This window comes from Manis javanica, chromosome 4 (genome assembly GCF_040802235.1).
Source record: "Manis javanica isolate MJ-LG chromosome 4, MJ_LKY, whole genome shotgun sequence".
In the NCBI taxonomy this organism is placed as follows: domain Eukaryota; kingdom Metazoa; phylum Chordata; class Mammalia; order Pholidota; family Manidae; genus Manis; species Manis javanica.
The window spans coordinates 75,806,653-75,834,443 of record NC_133159.1 but is presented as its reverse complement, the minus strand read 5'-3'; the positions used below and the strand labels follow the sequence as shown (position 1 = coordinate 75,834,443).

The 27,791-nt window shown below is 40.4% G+C and overlaps 1 protein-coding gene across 7 annotated transcripts in view; it reads right to left on the bottom strand.

Annotated features, from left to right (window-relative positions):
* LRRC8D (leucine rich repeat containing 8 VRAC subunit D) overlaps positions 1–27,791 on the bottom strand; it is a 106,361-nt gene that overhangs the window by 25,271 nt on the left and 53,299 nt on the right. Inside the window, exon 3 of one of the 7 annotated variants that reach the window (XM_036998096.2) lies at positions 8,501–8,597. The exons of the other annotated variants lie outside the window; for them this stretch is intronic. The gene's annotated coding sequence lies outside the window, so the exon portion shown is untranslated. The remainder of the gene's footprint in view (positions 1–8,500; positions 8,598–27,791) is intronic. 7 annotated transcript variants of the gene reach the window in all.

The following is a 27,791-nucleotide window of genomic DNA, read 5'->3' as shown; positions in this document are numbered from 1 at the left end:
AGGGTATTAGTCTCCCTGATCCTACTCATCAGAAATTAGACATGATATGCTGAGATACTCTTCTAAGTGCTTTGTTGGGTACACGGTCAAAAACTTAGGAATAAACTTTACAGGGACAGAAATTTTTGTAAGGTCAAAAGTCCACTCTAATTCTCACCTAACTAATTCGTATAATCAAATAAAACAAAGAGTATAGTGGTATTTTAATTATTTTATAGAAAAGATTTATTTAATACAGGGTTCAACATTCAAATAATTCTGTGCCATTTATTAAGTTTCTGTTATGTACCAGGAGTGATGCTCAGAAAATAAATGAATGAGATTCTTTCATCTCTTCTTTTATCTGCCTAATTATATTACGTGATGTGCTTATGTATTTGGTGAAATGATTTATAGCTCCTAGATTACCTGTAGGCCACAAACTATTCCAATTAGCAAGTTTCCAGAGTGCCCTGCCTTTTACTATTTTTGTAATAAAATATTAAAACAATGCTGTTAGTCCATGTACCAGGAGAGCTATTACTTCAGGCTCATACAGAAGAGAATTTATCCATTAATCAACCCTCCTAAGACAGGTTTGAGTACTCCAAGTTATTTTCTAGAAGAAACTGTAAAGTTCTGATACTGATTAGCTATTGGATCCTAGCAATGGCAGTTAAAATCTCTAGGTTTCTGGTTCCTTATCTGTGAAATGAGAAAAACTGCCTGAGGTTGTTTCTTCCTTCCTGACATAAAATTCTAAGTTGTAGTCCACACTTAAAATCAAAACGTGAATATATCCTTCAACGAAAGCCATTTGCCCTCCATTCCCACCATGAAGCAGAGTTAGCTGCTCAGAGTAGCTGCGTCCCACACTACCTACCTCACTCACAGTTCATTAGGATATAATTATGTTTACCCAACAAACTCTAAATTATTCCAGAGGAGAGACTGTGTCTTACTGATTTTAGTATAATCTTCATCTAACAGATTCTAATTGCCTGGTATATAAAAGACATGCAACAAATGTTTATAGAATAACTTCTTTGAACCACTTTATCAAGCATTCATTGGGTAAGTCCTTCATTTGGGCCCTAGACCACATTCTGGAGATATATCAAAGTTCCCACCCATTAAAGCATTTCCAATATAGGAATGGGATAATCATGTGTGATGATGAATAACAACACCAGTTTTGTGCATTTAAGCCATACATTTAAATGAGTTCTATAGGAAAAAGCACACTTTTGGGATTTAAGATCTCCAAGATCCTTTGCTGCTTTAACATTTTGTGACCCAACATGCATGTATACCTCCTCTATCCCTCCCCTCCTCTGTACTATTGGCATGAATCTGTGTCATGCTGATTTTTAGTGGTTCAACTGTTCAGGAGAAAAAGTGATATCAGAAGGGTAGAGACCAACTATGAGCTGGAGAAAGTGAAAACACTTAAAGATAAGCAAAAGAAAAGAAGTTTAGCAAAGGTTGACAAAACATTTTAATGGGGTGGTGTAAGAGTGAGGTTACATCAGGCCAGAGCAAGGAAAAGAAAAGAAGTAAAGATACATGTTTTTTGGCCTGGAAATGTTTAGCTTTCAAGTTCCAAAATAAAATTTCATGTGGTACTTGTCTGTTCTTTGGTATTTTTCTTATTCGGCACATCTCTGGCAGTTAGCAACAAAAGGGAGTGGAAGCTGTTGGCACTTGTGCATAAAAGCACAGTGGAAGACAGGAAGCCCAGCACCTGAAGGATGGCCAAGAAGCCCTTTGGGACCCTTGCTGAACAACTCACAATGGATTTTCTGCATGAATAAATGCTGACAGGTTTTATGTGGAGGAGCTTGAGTTACCCACTCTTTTGTGTTTCTTCTAAAGTAACAACTGAACCAAGATGAGCTGGGGTATATATTACAAATCCAGCTGCCTGGCCTCTACTCAGACATACCCCTTTCTACATGAGCCCCCACAGATCTGCAAGAGAGCCTCTGATAGGCTGGAATGCAATGAGCAGTAAAGCAAACTAAATGCAGGCTAGGAGCGCTTGCCAGCTGGGCCGCACCAAGATGACTCAGCAGGTGAGAGCTGTGACCCTTTACTTCTGGAGTCATTACTCTGGTTCTTATCCAGTGGCTACTACACACAAATGCAGATGCATGACTGGTCTTAAACCAAAGTCCATTAGAGAACAACATGGAGTGGCTGATACAACTTGGTGTGATACACGGGCAGGCTTTTTGGAAGATAGCCAGCCCCAGGTCCTGGTTGACAACCAGCACCAAAAAAGTCTGGTGAGAACACTAACAGAATAGTCACGGTCCTACTTTAAATTCTGTTTTTTAGAGAGAGCACACAAGTTGGGGAAAGCAGAAAAGTGGGGTGGGGGGTAGGATTTTGGGGTTGTCGGTTAAATGCTATAAATCCATTTTCAAAGCAATGAAACAATCACAAGAATAATAATGACAATAAATTCTCTTCAGTGGTGAGGTTCACTCTATTTTTCCTATTCTTCAGCAGCTGCCGTGTACTTGCTTCTGTTTGAGGAGAACCACACAATGTGCTTTTTATCCTGCTTATTATATATTTGGGGTAAAATTCACCTTTGGGCTATGTTGTTTACACCTCCAGATGTTTGGAAAGCAATTTATGAAGAGGAATTGTTCCTCTCCCCATTTTTTTAGTCAAATAAGAATTAACTTTTTAAGGCCTAAAAGTGGTGCTCAAGAAAGAAACTGCAAACGTAGGGAGGGAGCCAGAAGTGTAAAGGGATGGGGGCCAGGTTAAAAGAGAGGGGAAAATGTGGAGCCACATAAAACGTGCTCCTCCTCCACATTTAAAGCTTTAGATAAAGCCGTGAAGAGGGTAATTTTGGATTCAACGTAGCTATACAGATGCCCTATCTCCCTCCCTCACTGAGTGTCCCTGGGGAGCAGGGCCAGTCTAATCCATCTGAAGACCCCACAGTTACAAGAGGACTTTGAATCACTCTCCTAATGCTATCATTTGGAGAGAATTCCCCATGTAATAGACCTGGCCTCCCTCTCCACCTCTTTCCTCCTCTTCTCTTTGGGATCTGCCTGCCTGCAGAGATGGTGAATTCTGTACTCCTCTCCTGCTGGGTGGTAGGAGGCTTTTTCCCTGGCGGATGCCAGCTTCCATGGTCCTGCTATGCCAGGGGAGGAGTGGATAAGTCTATCTAATTCAAGGATGAATTTCAGAAGGTCCACTTGGCTGCAGACCCAAAGCCACATTCTCCAAAAGGCATTTTCAGTAATAAAGATGACATTTTGCTGTCAATGAGCCTGACTCCTTACTTAACCTCTCTCCACTGCTTTTTAATTTGGGTCAGGAGGAGGGGTTATTTGTGGGCCCTTCACACTTCAAGAGTGGACAGGTCTCTTTGCCTTGTGTATCTTATAATTTTTTGCAACTATTTATTGAAGATAAATGTGCAAAAAATGTGGTGAGAAGGAAATTAAATAATGATTTGTTCATGGGTGGGTATGTGACCATATCCCATGACACCAAATTCCTGGGAAGGCAGTCCAAAACACAGTATCTAATTTCTGTGTGGATTCTTAGAGGGAAATCAGTCATCTAAAATATATCCAAAAGAGAAACAACCCTAGCAAAAATATTGATGACTTAGCATGTGGAAATAGGTTTTTGACCTATGAGGAGTATCAGCCACCTGGAAAATTTCTTTCAAATATTTTCTAAGCCAAATGACACAGGGGAAAACTTAACCCTTAGGATGACTGCTCTGTGTGTGCTGGAATAAACCGCAAGGGCACCATGGCGTTTCTTCACAAGTTCTTCCCCATTTTTAAGGCCAAATATTTTGTACTATCAATCCTTTATAAAAGGGTTATTACAAACCTTCAAAATGAAATGCTTCCATTGTAACAACTCACATAGCTAGCAATTTGCCTGCAACTGAAAAAGCCAGCTGTGGGTGGAAACCAAACAGCACATATACTGGATAGCTAACAGAGTGACTTGAACTTGTGTCATCACTTTAATTCCTCTTCGTGATACCCTGCGAAACAGGTGTCACTATCAACACCGAACTAGGGGAGAAAACTGTTCAAGAAGTTCATGTCCTCACCCTAGATTACTCAGCTAAGTAACAGTAGCAGCAACAGCACTCAAACCCAGGTGTCTTGATAATAAAACATAGTGCTTTCCATGAAGTCATGATTCTGGAGCTGGGATACCAAGGTGTCCACATCCTTTCCTGCAGGGACTGGGCACTGGAGGAGTGACCCACAGAGCTCTAGGTACAACACTCAGCCCCAGACAAAAGTAACCAGAAGCATAAGCAAGCTCACCAAGTTCAGATTCCCCTGATCTGTATTCCTGCATAGTCCTTTGCAGAAAGAAAAGTGAATGAACTTATTTATTTCCTTCCTTCCCTTCCCTGGGTTTGACCCACAGAGACAGCCCAGGAACCAGACCAGTGGGGAGCCATCATCTCTAAAGACAGTTTCACATCTGTGAAACTCTAGGATTCTCCATTAACTAGAAAGAGAACCTTCTGCTTTCTTGAATTCCCCAGTGGTCAGATGGTCATTTACAGCTGCGATGAAAACCGCAGCTGAGCCTGGGGACTCTCAAAAGAGCCAAACTAAGGGTGAAATGCCTTTGGCTTTGACTTAGCACAGGGGGAGGGTAAGAGAGATCCTTTCAGAGTGCTCAGAGAACTCTCTCCACTGCTAAATTTTCATCCTGCCCTCTCACTTTAGTTCTTTAGACCTCACTTATCTGGTTTATCTTTGGAGTAACAGCAAACAGGCTTGAATCCTGAAGGGGGAGTTGCATGGTCTTGGAGTAAACTGAGAATTCCATGATGACCATTATCCTTAAGGGCAAAAACACTGAGTAACTGGAGCCTCCCAAGTCACTAGAATCATTATATAAAGTCCAAGTGTATGTTAGATATGAGTTATTAAGAGAATCTTAAAAGTATACTTATGTTTTGGAAGAAATCAGTTCAGAGATAACTATAAAATATCTGGACTCAGAATGACCTTGAGGCATCAAATTAGTCTTCAGAACTCCATTCACGGGAAGTACTAGACTGAAATGATCATAAAGTAAAGAGACTCCTGTTTATAACTCTTGGTTGTCATCACAGTTATGAGCACCAGCAAAAATCCCAAAAGGTCACTACAGAGGAAATATCTACAGGAAACCTGCCTTCTTAAAACAAATCAATCAACAATACCAGAATCCTGTAGATACATTTCAATGTGTGTATCTGTGTTTGCCTGCAGAGTGAGAGATACCTAAGATCACCCTTTCTGGCTAATCCTACGATTTATCTCCCTGGTAAGAACAGTGTCACCTGATTGGAAATCATACTTGGCAATGCGATACTGTGTACCTCATGGAAAAGGTATCCATATCAGACAACTTCTGTTTTAATCAAATTTGGGGTAAAAAAAAAAAAAAAAGATGAGGAATACTGAAAAGATGGGATTACAGAGAAAAGATATTACTTAATATATTCAGGTGGAAGACCTTTCTGGAATTCTTGTTAACAATTCAAATAACTTTCATCTTGATGCAAAGAAATTCAGAATCAGGTGTTCTTCCCAAACACAAAGTACTACTACTTTCCCCAGGCTGCCCCCAGCCCCCCACAGTGCTCAGCTCCTCTTCCTGTGAACACGTACTACAGTGTAAGAGTCAAGAAAGGGCTCAGAAATCCCACTGATAGAGTAAAAATTCTGGCTCTGCTACTCATCATCTGTATCATTGCCAGCTGGGTCAACGTCTCTGTTCCCTCCCTTTCCTCATCACTAAGATGGAAAAAATAGCACTCATGTCAGAGGCTGTGGTAAGCACTTCATGAATCCATACACACACTGCATTTAGTACAGTGCCTGGCACATAATAAGACTCAATATATTTAGCTTTGATGATGATGACAATGACAGGGGCCTAACCAGACTATGTGAACATAAGGAACTAGGGACCAATCAGGGCCTGTGCAAAAAGCCCCATGATCCCCTAGGCAGCCACACAGACAGAATCCACTAGAAAAAAGCCTTGTATTCCGTGGGCACAGGGAACACAACTTTATTCCTCATCTCAGTGGCTACAGCAGCTTATCAGAAGCGGCAGGCCCAAAGGCCCACAGCCAGGACAGGGCCAATATGGAGGAAAAGAGACAGGGTGCCTGAGCCTGGGAGAAACTAGTCTGGAGCAGCTCTGAGAATGCGACAACAGTCCACAGGCGTGGGATTTAGCACTTAGAAATGAAGTGGCCATTCAGATACCCACATTTTGTTAATGTGGTAAAATACCACCACGTTTCCTCCCAGGTCCCTTCATGAGGGAGCACCTTCCAGAAACCACTCTGCCTCTGAGTTCCTATAACACTACTTCAGATATTTATGGCCACTTTTGGCATTCAATTTTCTGGAGAATAACTTCTGTCTCTGTTCGACTGTAAACTCTGAAAGGAGGTAAGTGTGTCTTACACTTTTGTGTCACTCTTCAGGGCCTACCTCTGTCCCAGGGCCTAACATCTACCACAGACATGTTCAACTGGAAATAAAATACACAATAAAATGGGAGACTCGGAGTGAGCCAGTGCTAGAGACACATGTTACTGTACTAAAATAAGCACACAAATGGCTGGTATGCAGAAAAGGGCAGAGCACAGCAGTGTGCTTGCCCCTGCCTCTGAGTCCAAGACGTTTAGAGGAAGAAGATTAAGCCTTCAGTGGTCTTAAGTTCTGAAAAGACTGTAGCATTCCTCCAGACAGAAATTAATTTAAAATAACAAATCATAACATAGGAATAAGGAAGTCCAGCAAAAGTCTGCATTTTTCCCATGATGCCTGCTTTGGTATTTTTTTAAGCAGTGAATATCAAATTCCTTTAAAAACATTTTCTAATGGTGTCTTTGCCTTGCAGGTGCCTTAAACACATGTTGAGTCTGCTTATCTGGTAATCTAGCCCTACTTGGGCACCGAAGGAGTCCCTCCTGATACAGAGAGACAGCATGAACAATGGAGTTGGGCAAGGCAGGGGGGAAGGGTAAAGTGGATAGTGGGAACCACGGAGAAGGGGGTGGGGGCAGAGATGGGGGAGGAAGGGGTGGGGCAATGATGCAGTTAAAGTAAGGTTAGCAACTTCGATTCTTATCAGGTCAAACCTAGACAGAACTTCAGACATGATCTAAACTCAATCTTCACCTTCTACAAGAGAAAAATTATAACCCACTGATGATGACTTGAGGCCAAAGCTGCTAGCTTCAGGCAGAGCTGAAACTGAAATCCAGGTCTCTGGGCTGCCTCCTCAGAGCTCCTCCTGCTCAGCTCATGTCCTCTCCTCTACAGTTACATGGCATGGGGATAAGGGCTCAGACAGACAGCAAAGAAAACCTCCAGGAGGAAGCCCTGCAGTCTCCCCTGCCTCAGTACCACATGTCGACAGAATCAGCAGAAGAGGCAAGAAAGATTAGTCCCTTGGTTACCACACTGTTTTTGATGAAACCAGTGGGACTTCTGATAGGATTTGCTGGACCAGAAATGTATGGGTACAGTCTGTTTCCGAGCCAGGAGGAGGTGTGGCTGGATCAGGCTCAGGCTTGGCAATTCATGGCATAAGTACATACAGCACATGAATTCTGCACCCCTTACGTTCCCTGCCCCACCCAACCTCTGCTGGCTGTTGTAGGAGAAATGAAATCACCACTGGATACCTGGCTTTGTGATTCCTGACTTCCAAGAGAGTACAACTGGTGAGGATAAGACACATAAACCAATGGAGGCAGCTGCTTTAAGAACAGCCTTGAAGGGATGTCCTGATTTTGCTGGCTGTAAAACCAGGACAGACACAGAATATTACTGTGAGGCTCACCAGCTGCTCCTGGTCAGGGCTCTGTGTGTGTGGACCATGTCGATTTAACCACAATTCAGACCTCCTGAGCTCTAATGGCTTTCTTTATAAAAATCAGCCTCCTTCCTCCAAGAGACGCCCTTGCAAGTTGCACTGTGCTGCAATGCCTGCCTCAAGTGTTAAACGCATATGGCACCTGACCTGGACAAAGGGCTCTTTTTAATCAGGGGGTTTGATGATGTACCTAAATCATCAACCTCACTCCTGCTCCGTATTTCAGACACCTATACAAAACAATCAGGCAGATGAAGAGGAAAACACATGATGACTGTTTTAACCTCTACTGTCTTCTTTCCTCCTTGAATCCTTTCCAGTACACTCTACTCAACAAAATGTCATTTTTCCCAAGGGAAAGCAAATGAGAACTGAATATGTCTATCAGCATTAGTGTCACATCGTCCCTCTTCCAGAGTCTCAACCGTGAGCCTTCATCTACTCTGTTCCCTTTGCTTTCTCTGATTCACCCTGTTAACTTCCTTTTTATCTGCCATCAGCATCCATGGAAAGCCTTCTTTGAAATCCCTATGCCAATATCGTAGTCCTTCGAATCCTCCCTTGATGCTCTGAGTATCCTGTGCATTTCTACCCCCTGACACCCTTTTATAATTACCTGGTTTTGAGTCTATCTCCTTCACCAAGCTGTAAGATCCTCCAGGGCAGGGATCAGAATTTATTCATGTCTGTTTCTCCAGGGACTAGTACAGCACCTGGCACACAGCAAAAGCACAACACACACAGTTTGTAAGGTATTATCATACACATTCATTAACTGGAGTCTTAAAGTAACACTTAGGCAGACATCATTAGCCTCATTTTACAAACAAAAAAACTGAGGCTCAGAGAAGTTTTATAGACTCCCCAAGGCCACCAGATCTGGCACCTTCTAGCTCCCAGGTTAGATGTGCACTGGAACAGATTATCAGTTAACTATACACGTTCCACCAAGAAGCTAAAAGAGAAAGCACTGATCCCTTAATGTAGGCACATACATAGTGACCTATTCAACTGAAGAAAAGACACATAAAACTTTCATTGTTCTGAGGGAAGGAACACTGATCATATATGGAGATGGAGTTTACACTCTTTTCTCAAGAAACTTTCCATCCCCCAGCTCTGCAAAAATGTCTGGTGGGCATGATGAATTAAGATAAAAACAAAAGTTCATCTGGGTAAAAAGGTCATGAAACGTTTGTCTCTGGTTAAACTATTAGCACTGCCTCAGACACCTTGAAAAAGCTGGTGAGCCTGGCAGCTGCCAAACCAGAAGTAACTTGGCCATGGCTGGTTCGGCGCTTGGGCTCAGGGAAGCACAACGGGCTAGAACTGCGGCAGCGGGCAGGACAGGGCTGGTTCAGGCCTTTTACCCTTCATGACCCTCTGAGAGCATTCGAGCCTCTCTTCAGCTGAGGAACTTAGATTTCAGCATAGCCGCACCCTAGAATAACACAGGGCAGCCTCTGAAAGGCATCCAGTCAGCCCCAGAGGTGCTGACTTAGCCTGCCCGGTGTGTGGCCCTCACGTCTGCCCCTGGTGCGTGGCAGCGTCTCCCCAGTCCTACTGGGCAGCCAGAGTAAGAGAACAAGCCCACGGAAACATCTTCTGGGCCCTTCTCGTAAAGGAACTTAAAATTTCCATCAAAGTTTAAAGCACTTAAGTGAGCATTGTCTCAGCACCCTAGGGAGTTCAAACTGCTTTAGAGTTACTTAAAATCAGCTTGCCTAGAGATGGAAGCAGAACATTCCTCTACTATATCCTTGACTGGGAGATTTTTCCAGACTATTCTACTCAAACGTTTCCCATGACAGGAACTTGCTACCTTAAAAGACACTTTGGAATCATATGCTTAAAACAGGTGGATGATAGCCTACAGATGAGCAACGTCATTTAACACAAAGCCTATTTATAATAAAAGACCGAATATCCCCTGTAATTTATTGAATGCTGAACTGAAAGTGAAAAACAGAATGTGAGCATATTGGCTATTTACCCTCATGATCGCATGTCTGACTGGGAGCTGGGGCTCGCTGCTACTGCCCAGCATCACAGGAGAGGATCCTACTGCAGATTACCAGCCCAGGAAAACATCACAATTAAAAATTTGCAGTACAGTTTCCACTGAATGCTTATCGCATTTTATACCATTGTAGGATTAAAATATCGTAAATCAAACCATTGTAAATTGGCGACCATCTATATATTTCAGCAAGCTGGTGCATGCATGTATGTAAGGCACTTTCATTTGGGGAACAGCGCTTATTACAAGAAAGTGCTTTTGGATTAGTGTAAAAATCAGCCTTGCCATACACTATACCTACTGCTTCTAGCTTTGCTACTGGGCCACTCAGACTTAAGTCTAATTCCTCTTCCACTTGATTCTGGAGTCCAGCATACCTGGATTTGAATCCATTTACTCATTAAGTGACCCACAGCAAATGATCCCCACATTGTAGGATTTGTGAGGGCTGGAAAGCCCATAATACCTGAAACACTATAAAGTGATCAATGAATAATGCAGGCCCTTTCCCATAAAGGTGGTGTGCAGGTCTTCTCCAAAGTTCTCCTGTTATAGACTAAACATAGTGTTTAGCAATCCACAGCTATTTAATGATTCCACATTGGGCTGTGTTTGTTCCATTCTTCACCACCTAGCTCTCCTCTGAGCTCCTGACATTTGACAAACGTTGGTGGTGGCCTCACCTCTGTTGCATCAAGGAATTCTGGCAGAATGAAGGTGGCATACCATCAACTCCTTATGGCTCCCTGTTAAATGGTTTTCAAGGTTTAAGAGCCCAAGATTTCCCTCCTGGCATCAGTTGCCTGTGGTCACAAAACTATCTGGAGAGATTCAGCCACATTTCGAGGCAATGAGTCATCTTTGCTCAGTTCCTCGGGAGTAGGTTCAGGTGTCAGGTGGGAATTCCTTCTGTTACCTGCTGTGCTGCAGGCAGAGATGGCCTCCTGTTACTGCACCATGACAGACTTGCCCTTGTCACAAGCTTTCAGGACCAGGTTTACATTTTGCATGCATCTCATGTATCATATTATGTCTATCAGAGGATGTATTTGTAAACTACATTGAGATTATATTAAGTCTACAAAGTCTACTAGTGATTCCAACAATAGCCTATTGGGAGAAAGGATAATATATATGCTATGTAAAATGTTGAATAAACATTTTCTGACATGCCTTTCTTCTCCCAGTGTTCCCCATGAAACCTTACCCCAAAGTGCTGGGGATGATATTTTGTAGTGTCAGAGTCAGAGACAATCTATGCTGGGCTTTACAGATTATATACAGATGTGAGCCACTTCAAGAAAACATGATGAAGAAATCACTAAAATCATAAAAAAGAAAAGTTATGGGTGATTCTTTTTCTTTTTTTAAGAGCTCTTTTAGGATACCTAAAAATAATTTAGCTTATAAAAGTTCAAGATCTCAACAAATTTTCAGAAGCTTGATCGCTATATAAAATGAAATATAAGTGAACAGAAACTTATGAATATATAGACAATTTCAGTAATTTTAAAAATTACATGCCAAACCTGTTCACATAGAAAATTAGAAACTAAATGTAAGCTAAAAAGAGAATGAACAGACACTTCTTTATATAACATTTTCAAATCAACATTACATGCTACTTAGAGGATGCATGTATTACATAGAAAAAATTCACTATACAAATATTTATGTACAGTTTTCAGAGCTTGCTCAGGGCTAACTTAAGTTGCCTTTGAATTTAAGCAAATAACTGGGGTAAAATTACCTTCCTGTGACTTTTTCTAAGCTGTTTGCTTGTTTACAGTGATAGCTTGAAGGAAAAACAGTCTACCATGTTTATAAGTACAAAGATTTAAAACTCTTTGTCAAACAAGAAAAACAAATTGAAACACCATCTAATAGCCTTCTGGACATATTCTATGAATATAGTAGGCTTATCTTTTTTTGGCAGTAATCTAAAAGTCTTGCATATGCTCCCAGTATATTCAGTTATACATTTAGGAATATCTAATAATTTTGCTTCACAAAAATTTTAATGCATCATCATGCATGGTGTTCTTAATTATCCAGCACATCTATCTGTCTCTGGGAAGCAATTAGAGGAGTCAGTTAACAATATTTTCTGTAGCCACTGAAACACCAGCCTGTCTGCTCACTGAGTAATAGGTAGGTGGTGGAGGACACATTTGGGTCCTGGAGCTAACAGTGAAGGAACAGGGATATGCTGTGGGAAAGAACAGCCTTTTCCTTTTTTGGTCGCATGGTTCTCTCCAAATTTGACAGAACTTTCTACAAAGAAACCAAGAGCTTTCTCACCTGTAATATATGCAACACCTTGTATCTTGAGGAAAAGAGAGATACCCATTTAAGTGGTTGTTTACACTGCCTTTATGAAAATACTTATGTCACACACATCCAAATAATAAGTGTAAGTTATTTTCTATAATTCAGCTTAGTTAATATTGTGCTGATAATGTACATGAATTTTGTCTTCTTTGTTTACTCTGTTTTCAATTCACATTTTTAGCCAATTTCTGCCACTATCCTTGATTATACTACCTTGGAACCCAAAGAATATGACTGTCCAATTCACTAAAAAAAGGATTAATGTACTTCTCTAAATTTCTATGTAAAGTGATGTTCAATAAGAAGGACCATCTGAGTTTTCTATTTCTGAAAGTTAACTCTGTGATAAACAAGAATCAGCCACTTGTACTATACATTCTAGTCATCTTCTATGATTTCCTTTTATGTTCTTGTGTTACTGATATCAAGAATGCTATACACTTGGCTCACTGTGAAACAAAGAGTAGAGAAGTGAGAGAGATGACATGGAGATACAGAGCACTCTGCTGTCAGCATATACTGCTCCATCAGTTACAAGGGAAGGGCTTAGCATGTTTTAATCTTATGTCCATTTAGAAAGAATCAGTTAAAAATGCAAAAAAACACACAATTATCTGTAAATACCAAAACAATCCAAACTAATAAATTACTCCAGATGTACATCGAACAAAACTCTCGTTTTCCACTATGCTCTATTGAAAAGACTAAGAAAACTTCTATCATCTGATTTACAGCAAGTCTGCAATCATCAAAAGGTCTTCAGTCTAAAACCCAAGTGCATGTTTTTAAGGCTGTATCTATACCAGATACTCATGCATTCAAAACAATAACCCATTACAGTACAGATGGGTATTCCAGTTATGAAATACCACTGTACCTACACTAGGGAAGACATGTACACTTGGAAAGACAAGAGCATTCTTACCAACCCTTCAGCATCCATACTTTCCAGGATTTTGTTTCTTATTTTCAGATGATACTGTATTCCTGGGAAATGTACTGATCCTCTTTCTGCAATTCTGTTCTCCCTTTTTTTCCTACCATTTATGTGAGCAAAGAAAAAATTCTGAGCATAAAATTAGATGTTTTCTAGAATAAAAAAGCATAAGCAAAACTTAAATAACTGGACCATGCCCTTCCGTTCTTTGAGTATGTCAAGTTCACACATGTCTCAGGACCTTTGCACTTGCTCTTCCCTCTGCAGGACTGTTCTTCTCCCAGATTTTCTCATAGTTTCTTTATTCTTACCATCTAGACTGTTTCACAATTATCACCTCTTTACTGAGGACATTGCTGATTAAACCCCACCCTGCTTTACTGTCTTCATAGCTTTTATAACTATTGGAAATGATCTTATTTATGTTTTCATTTGTTTGTTTATCCATAAGCAAGGGCCTTATCTATTTATTCACACTATAGTCTTACACCTAGAACAGTGTCTGCCATATAGATGTTCAATAATTTTATGTTTAAGGATGAATGAATGAAAGAAAAAGTAATTGAATATCAATGAAAGGCCATAAGAGACATGTAATTTCAAATGAATTTTGTCCCACCCAATTTCACCTTTCTATGCTATAGCAGGGAACATAAGAGATAGTCTATCTTGATCTCATAAGTCTTTAACGGAGATGAACACAGTAACTGAAATATGATAGAAATATCAATCCAGTGACAATTGTGTAGATTCCTTACACATTGAACCACTGCACCTAAAGGGTGAGAAAGAATGCCAGAGAGGTTCCTCTGTGTACTTGGTCCTGCCTTACCCTACACTGCTGTCACTGGGAAATAGAAAAAATGTTTAGATTGCACAAAGCTGAACAGATAGCAAATGGGCTGGAAAACAGAATTAGATATCAGAAAGATCTCCATCAGGAAAGACAGGCCAAACCAAACAAGATTATATTTAATAAGAATCAGCCCAAAGTCTTGCACAAGAGTAGAGAGACGGAGTTCAGGACACCTTGTTTAACAGCAGCAGTACCTGTGAAAAAGACCCAGTTTTCATCACTGAAGGTGAGCTTCACAGGGCACAGCACCATGGCTTGGCTGCCGAACAGCCACTACAAGAATGTGAAACAGAACAATGTAGCATGATTAGGGAGGCTGAGCCAGGGCTATAAAGGCCCTAAAATTATTTCATTCAAGTTTCTGGGCACTTAGGATGTGGCAGGCATTCCACACAGAGCTGGAAATGCAGGGGTAAGAGACCAAAGGCCTAGTGTGGGAGAGACAAAACCCAGAATGACCACAGAGGGTGGTAAGGATGACGGCAGGAGGGCAAACTCTAAGTGACAGGAACAAAGAGAGTTATTCAGTCCATACAGAGAAGCTGGAGAAGGTTCTCCAGAAAAGGTAACTACTGTGACTGGATGATCTAATTTAGAGGGTGTTATGAAAAGTAAGTGAAATCAAGAGCTTAGCACAGTGCCAGGCACACGGCAAATCATAATAACAATGCTGGTGTGTTACTATTATTATTATAATCAGTATTATTGTTGTTTGTAATGGTTATTACTAGAAATGAATGCACCCCAACAGTTCTTTATTAGAGAATTCCAATTAGAGACAATGATGGAAACAAAAAATCACCATAAGGCAAACACTATAAATTAACTGCTGCAGGCAAGAATCATTGATGGATGTATTAGTAGGTAAAAGTCTGATGAGAAAGAGGATTTTTACAGAGTCTCCAAGTATCTCTCCACAAGATGCTTATTACAACAGGAAAGATAATAATTTGACAATGGAGAAACCTAGCATATACCATGCCGACCAAGAGGCCAAAGTTAAAACCACCAGTGATAAGACATCAACATCGCATACTTCTTGGTGTGAGGGACCAGGAAGAGCATGTCTCTTCCGTGGGATTCTTGTCAAAAATGCATAACCCCCATCTGGTCATGAGAAAAAAAACAGAAAACCCAACTGAAGGACAGGGTACATAACTGGCCGATATGCTTCAAAAGGACCAAGGTTATGAAAGACAAACTGAGGAACTAGCTCAGAACGTCAGAGGCGAAGTGCCCCATGGGATCCAGGACTGGGTTTGAAGTAATAGGACATTAATAGAAAAAAGAAAAATTCTAATAAGGCCTGCAGATTGGTTCATTGTATTGTATGAGTGTTAATATCCGGTTTCTGTAATTGTTCTATACTATGTAAGATATTAGCATTAGAGGAAGCTGGATGAAGGGTATTTGAGAACTCTTATAATTTTTGTGACTTTTCCTTAAGTCTAAAAATACTTTAAAATAAAATGTTAAAAAGGTGGATGTACCTGAGCCAGGAGCCAGAGATACTGCCAGGAGATAAAAGGAATGAGAGGATGCCTCAGACCTGAATTTCAGATACTGGCCAAACTCTATCAGTCAGACTGAACGGATGATACAGAGTGTGTATAGAACCCGGGGCTAGAAATATAGAGAAGCTGGCTCTGACCAGGAAAATGTAGTGAGAACTACTCTGAGATGAAGTGGTACATGGGTATAGTTGAACATGTTCTTGATGACTCAGCTCCGCATCAAGAGTATCAATTAACACGCTGTTTTGTAACATGGAGGCTCCCAGGCTCCTGGGCTATGATGGGTAGAAACTCTTTCTGGTAATGCTTTTGGAGTCCTGGCACTTTTTTTTTTCCTTTTCTTTTTCTTTTTAAATGAACGCTTTACTTTAAAATAGTTTCAGATTTAGAGAAAAGTTGTGATGAGTTGGAATAGATCTCACACTATTTCCCCTACTATCAAATCTTACATTAGCATTACATTTGACACAGTTCATGAACCAATATCAACACATTGTTTTTCTTAAAGTCCATGCTTTATGCAGATATCCTGGGTTTTACCTACTGTCCTTTTCCCATCCCACCGTATCACATATGTTTGGTAGTCCTGTCTCCTTGGGCTCCTCGTGGCTATGACAGTTCAGATTCTCCTTGTCTTTGATGACCTTGATAGTTAGAGGTCAGGTATTTTGTAGAATATCCTCCAACTGGGATTGAAGTTTTTCTCATGGACAGACCAGAATCACAGGTTTCTGGGAGGAACACCCTAGAGGTAAAGTGCCAGTCTTATGTCACATCAAGGGGAAATACTATCATGACTTACTGCTGTTGCTGTGAACTTTGGCCACCTGGCTGAGGTAGTTCTTGTCAGATTTCTCCCCTTTCCATACTGTATTCTTTGGAGGGAAATCACCATGTGAACCCCACACTAGTGGAGTGGCAGTTAGGACCAACCTCCTTGAGGGAGGGTATCTACATAAATCATTTGAAATTTATTTGCACAGATTTGTCTGTTCTTCCTCATTGATTTACTTATTCAACTATTTATTTATATCAGTATGGATTCAGCATATTTTATAATCTGGGTTGTAATTCATTACTATGTTGTCTTTTTGCTCAAATTCTTTGAGCTTTGGCTACCAGCTGGCTGCTGTGCATCTCTGACAAACCTTGGTCACTGTGGGCTTTGGTGAGCACTTCCTTACTTTTCAGTACTACAAGATGCTCCACGTTCATTGTGTACATTCCCTGCCCCAGCCCTAGAACCAGCCAGTCTGCAAGGAGTCCTGGTTCCTTTTATCAGAGGAATGTATTAAAAACAAAGATCTGGGTGCTAGGTATGCTCATTGTTACTGGGGTGGTAGTGTTTGTAGGCCTTCTCAGCTGACAGAGCAAAGAAATATATGTGTGTATACTCACCTGCATATACACACATATCTATAAATATATTCTATGTATCCATCTGCTGAACATGAATTCATACTGGTATCTCCACCTGTAATCCACTTCCACAGATCATTCCTTCCCATTTGTAACTTCACATTCCAAAATGAGAAACGTGGCTCCCACCATCCACTACCCATTTATGTAATTATTCAATTCCAGTATACATGTATTTAGTGGTTTCAGAATCATTAACCTGTAACCTCAGCCTCCTGGGAAATAACTTTCCCTCCCAGAGTTTATTAAGTGCTTAGGCAGGCCCTCTGCCTTTGGCCTTGCTGTCTCCACTCACTTCCAAAGCTTATGTCAGCACTCTTTTAGTGCACTCCCCTCAGTGAGTTCACTTCACACACTTGTAATGCAATTATTCTTTTGTCATAGTCTGGATCCCATCCTGGGATCTTCTAACACCCTAAATGTCATGTATCCCCTGGGGACTTTTATTTATTTATTTATTTTGCCTCTTCCTGCCTCCTCCTGGGGCATCAGACCATCATATCTCAAGATATGGTCAGGCCACCAACCTCGAAGAATCCTTCTCCCTCTGATCTTTATTATGTCCCTCCTACTGACTTTGTGCTTCATTTGTTCTTCTTTTTCTAGTTTCATTAATTGTGAGTTAGACTGTTCATTTGGGACTGTCCTTCTTTCTTGAGATAAGGCTGGATTGCTATATACTTTCCTCTTAGAAGACTTTGTTGTGTCCCACAGAAGCTGGGGTGCTGAGCTGCTATTTTCATTTGTCTTCATATATTGCTTGATCTCTGTTCTTATTTTGTCACTGATCCAGTGATTATTAGGAGCATGTTATTAAGTCTCCATGTGCTTGTGGGCTTTTTTGTTTTCTTTGCACTATTTATTTCTAGTTTCATACCTTTGTGGTCTGAGAAGTTAGTTGGTACAAGTTCAATCCTTCTGAATTCATTGAGGCTCTTTCAAAGCACTTTCTATTAATTAATTTAACCAGATCAGGATTTTTGCTTCTTGGTGACTCCTCCAGATTTCTGCCCAAGTGACTAACCACTATATTCAAGAGGGCACATCAAATCATTTGTTGTCCCACATTATATGCCATGTTTTTTCCTCATTGTTTCTTTTAAAAAAATAAAATTTAAATGAACACCAAATTGGCACACACCCATCATGTGGCATAACTCTTTAAAGAGCAACTTTTCAAAAATGATTTTTGATGACAGTTAATAACACTCAAAGAGAAATGGAAGACTACAGAGAGAAGGAAGCAAGAGAAACGAAAACAAATCAGATAATTTTCCAGCCACTGTTATCATGTGTGCCTGTTCTCTTCCATTTTTGGCTGTGAATAAATTGGTGGTTTTCATTTTCCAATGAGGCTAGCATACTGCATATGCATATTTGTATTTGACCTGGTTAACCTGATAGGCATTTCCCCCTTTTACTAAACAGGCTGTATTGCCATCAATTTATGGGCTGTGAATATACCATATGTTTCGAGGTAGAAAACAAGGAAAATGTTTCCTCCTCCACCCCATTTTAAATTACTTACAACCAAGTGCTTTAAGGTTTCTAAAGAGATATCCTCGTTCTTGGAAAAAAGAGTGTTAATAGAAAAAGAGATGCAGCTTCTTAATTGTAAAGATGATTTAATGAGGACTTACATTATTGGGTAAGGAGAAATTTCAGTGAGCGAGCTAGACTGTGAGAGCTAGCGGTAATTAACCCTCTAAGAAGAAACTCAGATAAAGAAGAAAATCCTTAATGTCACTGTCATCTTTCAGGCTGTTACAAATTACTACTCTTTGTCTGGGCCTCTTGAAAGGAGCACATTTCTGTCTTAAGGAGGTTTCTTCCCACTCTTCAGAAGTGAACTGACAAAAAGAGAAATCTTTGGATATTTAAGTTCCTACTACCTGCCACAGATGAAGACCTATACATTAGAAAACAGGAGAGAGAATTTCAAAGAGGAACATCTCTCTCCTTTCCCTCACCTTAACCTCTTATGGAAATAAAGGGATCGAAGGAAAAATGCAATTCGGTGAGGTGAACTATCTCTACAGACCACAGTAATTTTAAATTGTGAAGACCAAGCAGAACAGCATATGTTTACATGTCCAAGAAACATCTGGATGTACCTAAAGAACACCCCTGGAAAGGAGCATGGGGGTGAGCCCACATTAACACCGTCCCTGCATAACCAATGCTTCCAGCTATGCCTTACTTTCATTAGTTCACAACACAACATCACAGACGTGACTTCTGATATTTGAATGAGAATATATATGGCACTCGGGAGCTCTAAAGTGCTGAACAGATGTTAGGTATTATTTTTATTATTATGTGGGCGTTTTCTTTCAGTGACTAATGTCAGGGAACAGAAAGGGCTCCATTACACACACAGTCTACCTCATCTACAGCCCACCCTAAAGATGAACTTGTTAAGGCTTACAGTGAGATCATTTCCCTTTATACCAAGATACACAGGACAAACAAAGACTATGTGTTCACACATTTAGGATTCATGCAGGAAGGCCTGCCTGCAACTTTAGGTACAGGCTGCAGCACGGCCAGATGCTGTACAAACAGCCTGCCCTAAACGTAGCCTGCCCTAAAAACAGCCTGCCCTAAAAAGTTCAGCAATGACAAAGGGAAAAAAGGTTAACATGAAACACTCTAAACTAGCTGGTTTGTTTTCCTATAAACTTTACCTACAAAGTATTGGTAATGCGTAAGCAAGAAATGGATCAAAGCAGCCACATTCTGCCAAGCTCTGTGAGATGCCCTGTGAACTGGATGCTGGCAGGGGGTGGCTGGTTGGGTTTTCGGAAATAACCCAGCTTTTTTAAAGTCCCTATGTCTCCACGGACAGATTCACAGAATGATGGTGCTCAACAGGATCTGAAGGGTAATTTGACAAAGGAGGGAATTAAAGCCCTAAGAAATCAACACTCAGCATTCTGCATTTTCTGCCCAATCACCAATATTCCAGTTACACTGCTTGTACTACATGTTGGATCTACAAAACATACAAGCAGCCCCTTTGGGTTTTCCTTTCTCATCCCCCTGCCCCACTGAAACCCCAGTACTAGGCATTTTAACAGTGGTTTCAAAGGCCTGGAATCTGCAGCTTAGTCCAGCTCAAATGCCTGGCTCAAATGCCACTCTTAAAAGAACCCCTCTCTAGTATAGTAGCAAGTTAATTTCTGTCTTGTAACATGTACTTATTTATTCATTAATTAAATTAGTATTTATTAAGCACTTGAGTACCAGGTACTCTGCTGGGAATATAAAGATACTTGGAAGTAGAAAGACAAATTATCAAGTAGTGGAGTTTCCATAGCAGGATGTGTTTCTGGAAGCACCATGGCTTCCCTTTTCCTGAGTAGATGGTACACTCTCTGAGGACAGGGTGAACCCTTTTCTTCAGCCTCTTCTCACGGCACTCAATACCAACTGTAGATGCACAGAACTCTCAAGCTATCTCAATTACGGAATAAATATAAACGTATGATAATTTATCTGCTTATCCTTGAACACAGTGACATTTGTTTACATTCTCAACAGACCATCCAGTGCATGCATGTAGCAGTCACTCAGTGCATGAATGAATGGAAGGGAGGAAGCAAGAAGCAAGCCACCTTGACAGAAGGGGTGCCTGCCTTCTTCCCCCTTGTTTCCCAGGAGGCCCAGGACAGGGCTGGGCACATCTGAGAACACACAGTTAGCAAATAACCACAGCCACTGTCCTTGAAGAACGTATCCCTCAACCAACTGTCAGATTTCTAGTCTCATTGCCCAGTGTACAACCAGGGGAAGTTGTGAAGGAGGCAGGTTTATAAACAAAAACAGAAGTCCTGGTTCCAGTGCCAATGGGAAGAGGCCTGAGCTCTGCTTCACCCTCCCTGGCAGCTGCTCTACTGGGCAGGGCCTTAAGCGCCCGCTCCTCCTGTGACTTTACTCCATCATCTAGGCAGCGATGTGGATGAACTGCTTCCACACTGAGACTCATGCACAGCTCACAGAGAGGTGTCAAAGGACCAACTCCATCTCCTTAGTTCATGCCAGGGGTACCCTCAGCATGGTCTGGGCCAATGACCGCTTCACTCAGTTATCAATTTGGAAATGAAAAGCAGAAGATAAAAATAAAGTTCCCTGAAACTGTTCAAAGTTAATGGGATGGAAACCATGGAGAATTCAGGCCTGAGGGCAAGGCCCTTGCTTCTGGGAGATAGCTCACAATCAGCACCTCCCGGCTCAGTGCTTTGTAACCTCTCACAAGCCCCTTCTCAGAAAAAAGAAAAAAAAAAGAAAACCTGCTCTTGTGTCTGGGGCTGTATGATACAACTCAGTATCGAGTTTGCTTCCACCTAATGTGGCTTCAAGTTCTTCCTTGAATAAGGTGAGGCACAGATGCCGTTTCATGTCTGTGAACCTTGCCCTGGAAGGAATGCCCTCCAGAGAAGTGGTGGCCAGGGATCTAAGTGCAACTTGCTGCTGTGCTAGCGATTTTAAAGACATTAAAATCGTGACTCTGTTTTTGTAAAACTGGAAGATGCAGCAGCCTGGGATCCACACACCCCATGGTAGTAACAACTATAGCGGAGCTGTCCCCCTTCAGGAGGACCACGTGCCTGCAGATGACCACAGACCCCTCCCACACTTCATTTTTCATTTTTTGAAATTCGTACTCTCCTGACCCCATGAATACCTGAGCTTGGAGACCACACTTACCTAGGCAACGCAAGCTAAAGCCTCAACAGCATCCCCTACTTCACTCTTTTCCTTTCACTCCACATCTAAGCAATAGAAAGTTCTACTTACCTTTTAAACATTTCTGAAACTCCCTAATTTTCCATATCACTCCCTCTAGTATTTACTCTAATAAACTGTTAATCCCACTGAGACTAAATCCCACTAATGCCACACTGTCACCCAGCCCCCTCACATGCTCTCTCCACCCGTCTATTATAAGCCCTGCTTTCCTTCTTTCCTTCAGCTCAGCTCCCCCTGCCTCTCTTTCCTTCTGCATCCCACTCACCTGGCTTGTAGGCTCAGTTCTCGTTATAAACCCAAATCTCTGCTCCCTCTGCACCTGAACCCGGGCTGCTCAACATAGCTGGAAAAAAAACCCCAAATCATGCTGACCACCAAGATCTATTTTAAAGTCATGACCACTGATCGCCGGGGGCCCTCAGTTAGCCTTGACAATGCTACTATAGTACCCTAACTCATCACTCCTCCCCTTTCCAAGACTATTTCATACTTTCTCCTCTCTAGAAACCTCCTTCCCACCCTCAGCTGAAAACTGTGAGTTTTTATTCCACTGAGAAAACAGACGCAATGCAAGCATTTCCACTTCCACTTTTACCAACCTTCCTGCATTTATACCCACACTCTTTCTAACTCTGTGGATGACCTATCTGCCCCTATTTAAAGCAAATCCTGCATTACTTGTATACTAGATGCCTATTTGTCCAACTTTACCACACCATCATTCCTCCAGCTTTCTCTCCTGTCACCAGTCTCCCCCTTGCCACTGGTTGTACCCTTCAGCAAACTGCAGGCTACAATTTTTTCCATCTTAAAAAAAACCCCATCATCTGACATCCTCTTCCAGGTTCTGTTCTATTCCTCTGCACCCCTTTATAGAAAAATTCCTCAAAAGAGGTGTTACACTCATTCCATTCCCTTTAAAGCCCTTCCATTCCACAAGCATAATCCACTCCAGCTCCTTAGGATTCCGTAATGAAACTAAATGCACCAAACATCTCTTCTGCCTCAGGGCTTTTGCCTCGGCTAACCCCTGCTTGGCACATTCTTCCCTCAGATGGAGCCAAGGGGCTCCTGCTATCACTCCCTGACCGTCACATTCAAATACACACATCTCGACACTGCCTAGTCCCCCACCATCTTATTTTTCTCCATAGCCCTTATTTCCACATGACACATTCTGTTTGTGCCATTGTTATCTCTTTCCCCTCTCACCAGCTTTCTCATTATTAGGTTTTGAATATAATAATTTTGTGTGAGCTTTTGTCCTGTGTGACCTGTGGATACTCTACTAAGATCACAGAATACTCCTTGGATTATCAGGAGCCTGATAAATCCAAGAAAATAACTAGTTAGCAGTCTCCTTTCTGTGCAACTCTGGGCGGATGCTGGGAAGGCTGCTAGCAAGCTCCTTAGGTGTTCATTCCAACACTGTAAACAGTTGTAACTCAATGCAAGTCTGCAGACCTCCTGATGCAATGAATTACACATAAATCTGCCACTCACATAAAAGTATATATTGAGTGCAAAACTAAACTATTCAGATGCTTCTCAACAACATTTTCAAGATTATTTCATAATCATCCAGATGCAAAAGTCACTTGGTGGACATAGGCATAAAATTTCTTTTTTCCAAACCACTCAAAGCTGTGGTCGGTGTAATATATTCATCTACTATTTGGTTAAAATAATGCTATCATTTCTTCATCAATTGTCTAGGCAGGGGATAAGTAAAATAAGCATTGAAGTATTATGTTTTGAAAAAGCTATTCCATCAAATGGTTCTGCTGTTATTTTTAACATTTAGAAGGAGAAAAATAGCCTCTTTGGAAATGTCACCAAGGAAATAATGCCAAACCCTAGAAGAATGACAGGCACATGATAACCAGCATTACAGGCTATAGCATTTTGCATGACAACCTGATTTTCCAAGCATAGCAAAATGATGATGGTATGCCACTCAATGGAACATTACACGGTAATATAACAATGATGATGGTATGTTAATATGGAAAAATGGTAGTACCTCCAATGTTCTGTGTACCACAACTTTAATTATATCTTTGGAAAGAGAAAGTGATCAAGATGTTAACAGTGAGTGTGGAGGCATTATTTTATTTTATTTATTTCCCAAAGTTTATTATATTGCTGCTATAATTTAAATGTGCCCCTAAATTTTAAAATAAAATTAAGAAAATATAGATGATTTTGGCACATATATTCACATGAAAGGGCTCATCTGCATGTGCTATTTTGTGACTTACTGGGTCTTGAGATTTGAGTCCATACCCTGCTCCAACTCTCCAGTCATTCCTAAGCTCCTCTTTAGTTCCAACCTTCTCTACTTAATAGCTCTGTTTTAATTTCCAATTTATACATCTATAAAAATCACAACTTAAAAATATATACAGAAGAAATGCATACAGAAGACAACAGACACCTTAACATGTTATCTCTTTCAACAGACTAAATTACATATAAATATCTACCAGTATCACTTTTTAATGTGAAAAGTCAAAAGAATAGCTATTTCCTTGCCTGCCCATCACTTTTTCAATTACCAAGGAATGTTATTCTTTTTTTTGTAAATGCAAAGATCAAGACAGAATGAGTGGTTCATTGTCTCACTAAAAATTCCTCAGTATATCTACAATTTTGTACAAAACTGGAATGATTTTGCTAAACTAACATAAATTCAACCATTTATTCAACAAATATTTAGATGTCACTAATGTAAGGTGCTTAGTGCTATAAATACATAGTTCTAGCCCTCAGGTACCTTACAGCCGGGAAGGAGTGATAATGTGCTTCTGCATATGTCACTAGGTGACTCGAATGGGGATGTGACTTCATCTCATCTGTTTCTTCATCACCTGATAGTATGTGACACATATTAGGTGCTCAATCATGTTGGCTGAATAACTGACAATGAAAAATGACACAAGAGATATAGAGCAATAGAGAAAAGAGACATTAGTTTGTACTAGGAGGATTAGGGATGGAAATGGCACTGAAAATGAGAAGAAGCCAGAGAAAGGCAAGTGAGAAGGAGAGATTCACACTGGGATAGTTGGAACCACTAGGTAATAAACCTGCTTTACATTCTTCAGGAGACGGAATGTCATTGAAGATCTTTTAAAAGGACAATAACATGTATGTTGCACTAGAAAAAATTAGTCTGACATTCTGCATTTAGGATAGCTAGTGTAAAATTGGTTCAGAGACCTGCAATATGTAGTCCATGCAAGAAGAAATAGGTGTTAAACCTAGGAGGTTGACATGGGATAGAAAGGAAATAAATTTAGGGTATCTGGATGACTGGGCAAGAGCCTTCAGCCTTTAGATCCTATTTTTTTATTTAGATTCAACTGATAATTTTATTAAGTTCCATATATATGTGTATATATATATATATGTATGACCCCAAGCCTCAAGCAGTCACATATGGGGCAGTATTTTTGGCCCTCATGTTATGGATGAAGAGACTAAGTCTCTGCAGAATGCTTAACCCTAAGCAGTAGGAAAAAAAATTAAATCAACCCAGGTCTCTTATCTACTCGTTGGGTATTATTTGCACTTTATGACAAACATTCAACTTAATGAGATTTCTCTGTAGTACAGTCTAGAACTGGTATCTAAAGTTCATCACTCCAAAGCCAATACATTCTGCATAAACACTTTGCCTCTGATTGCCTCTGGCAGTCCTCGGAGTGACTGGAAAGTCAAGTTTTTCATTTGGATTAGATAATTTGACTCCAGTATATCATTCCCATCTCTCATCTAGTTTTCTGTATCCCACAAATCCTACAATGAGCTATATCAGACTACTCAACATTCCTTCCTCACACATCCTGGCCCAATTCTCTCCTATCCCTAACCAATTTTCTGATCTGTAGAATGAAGAAAACAGTGCCAAATCTCCTGGAGATATCAAAGCACATTTAAAAAAAACCTCACACATTGCAGATACCAAATAAATGTGAATTATTATACCTGCCCCTTCCAACCTTATCTGCCTTTAAAGTTTTGTCTGTGTCAACTCCCTGGACTATTGCAGGAAGAATTAAGTGACTGTCTCTTGACATTTTTTGCAATTTGACTTTAATATTTTTCATAGTCTCACTTATTTTCTAGCTAAAGTGCACATGTCTATTTCTTCAATTAGAATACAAAGGCAGTGTCTCATTTACATTTTTTATCTTCCATGAGGCTAGCAGAGTGTGATGGGTACAGTAGGTCTCAAATAAATACCTGCTGAATTCATTCATGTATATTTTAATTAGTAATTTGCTAATTAATTTTAAAATGAATTTGCAGGAAGAATAATTATAAAACACACATCATTAAAACAAATGTATCTACTAGAGTGCACATTTAATGTGTTAGTCTCATTCACCTATGACTTAGGAAAAAATAAGTATTTCCTTGGACATAACACTATAAGTAAGGTAACATCATATATTTAAAAGAAGTATTTTTGCTATAATATCTTTGAAGTGGACAATATCACAGTATAAAATAATAGCTAATCCAGCTTCTTCCCCATTTCCACATCCCCACCAGAATCATCTGATTGAGCACGTCCAAGGTCTGATAACAGCAGACTGCCAGCCAGCTCCAATGCTTCATAAATGTTTTCTTATACTGAGCTTAAATCAGTCTTCTCATAACTTCCATTCATTAATTCTAGCTCTGCAATTTATATTAATAAGGTTTCTACCCCAAGGAAATGTATAACTGGAACCACAGTCCTCTGAACCACAAGCTGAACTCCTCTCTACAGTTCAAACAAAAGGAGAGGGGAAAACTTTGGATTTATAGCAGGAGGAAAGTTTTTAATGGTTACTCTGTTTCAGCTGAGGTGTGCAAATGGGTGTCAATGGGTGGTAGACAAATGTGCCAGAAGAACGTGGATGAAGTCTAGCAGGCAAATGCAGAAAGGTGATAGGGCAGGTTGGTGCAGATAAGTGCATGTAAAAACAGAGTCTGCAGTCAAATGGCTGTGCTTACTGAACAAACTATTCCTTCACAGGCCACATCACATCAGAGACTTCGATTACTTCCATATCTTCCCCCTCCCTAAGTTGGCGGAAGTTTAAGGCTGTACATGGTTTCCAGCTAGAGGATATTAGTAGTTGATTATTTTTCATTCTTTCTGCCCTGTGTAAAATGAGTCCACAAAAACTCTCAGCTTGATGCATCTCAGCTACAGTTAAACATAACCTAGATTTCAAAAATCAAAAACAAACACTATGGCCTAAAGGATGGGACCGCTACTTTTATGATGAAACTGCACTTGCCATCTGGGCAAGGCTTTCTTTTCATATTATTTTCTTATCAAGAGTGTTGTAACATGGTCTTACAGATCAAAAAGGCAGCCTTGAAGAGTGACTATTGAGCACATAATATCTGCTGAACACTCTGTTGTTGCAGCCTTGGAGAACAGATCTAAGGACTAAGAAGTATTGTCACATCATTACTGCCTCAGAAAACCTGAAAGCAGATTTTCAAGAGGCTGTATTCATTGGCTTCTAAGAAGCCTTTAATAGATACATTGTTTAGCCATGGCAAGATACAACGCTGGATTATTAATAGATAATACCCAAAATGAGAATATTAACAGTCACTCAATCTTTAAAAACCCACAGTGATATTCTGAATATTTTTTTCTGACTTCTATTACTGTTATCATTTATACAAACAATTGCCACTCCCACCAACCAGTATGTTCATGCCGGCCTTGCTCACGCTTCTATAAAAAGGTAGACATCAAGCTTACTCATGTTAGGAGATTCTGACGTGTCTTAAGATAAAATAGGAACAAACTTCCTTTCAAATATTACTAGGACTTCTTCAGCTTAGGGACAAGCATTAACACTAAGAAATGGTCTGCTTCTAATTAAGTATGTCTGTTTTATTTGTTAAAAGTTTATGCAAAATAATCTGGTCAGATATCTATCAATATTTACAGTAACCATCAGTAAAACTCAGATAATACCAAACTCAGACAACAGGTTAACCCAAGAACCTGCACAGAAGGACATGAAACACAGCTGGTCTCCAATTAGAAGAGACTACCTT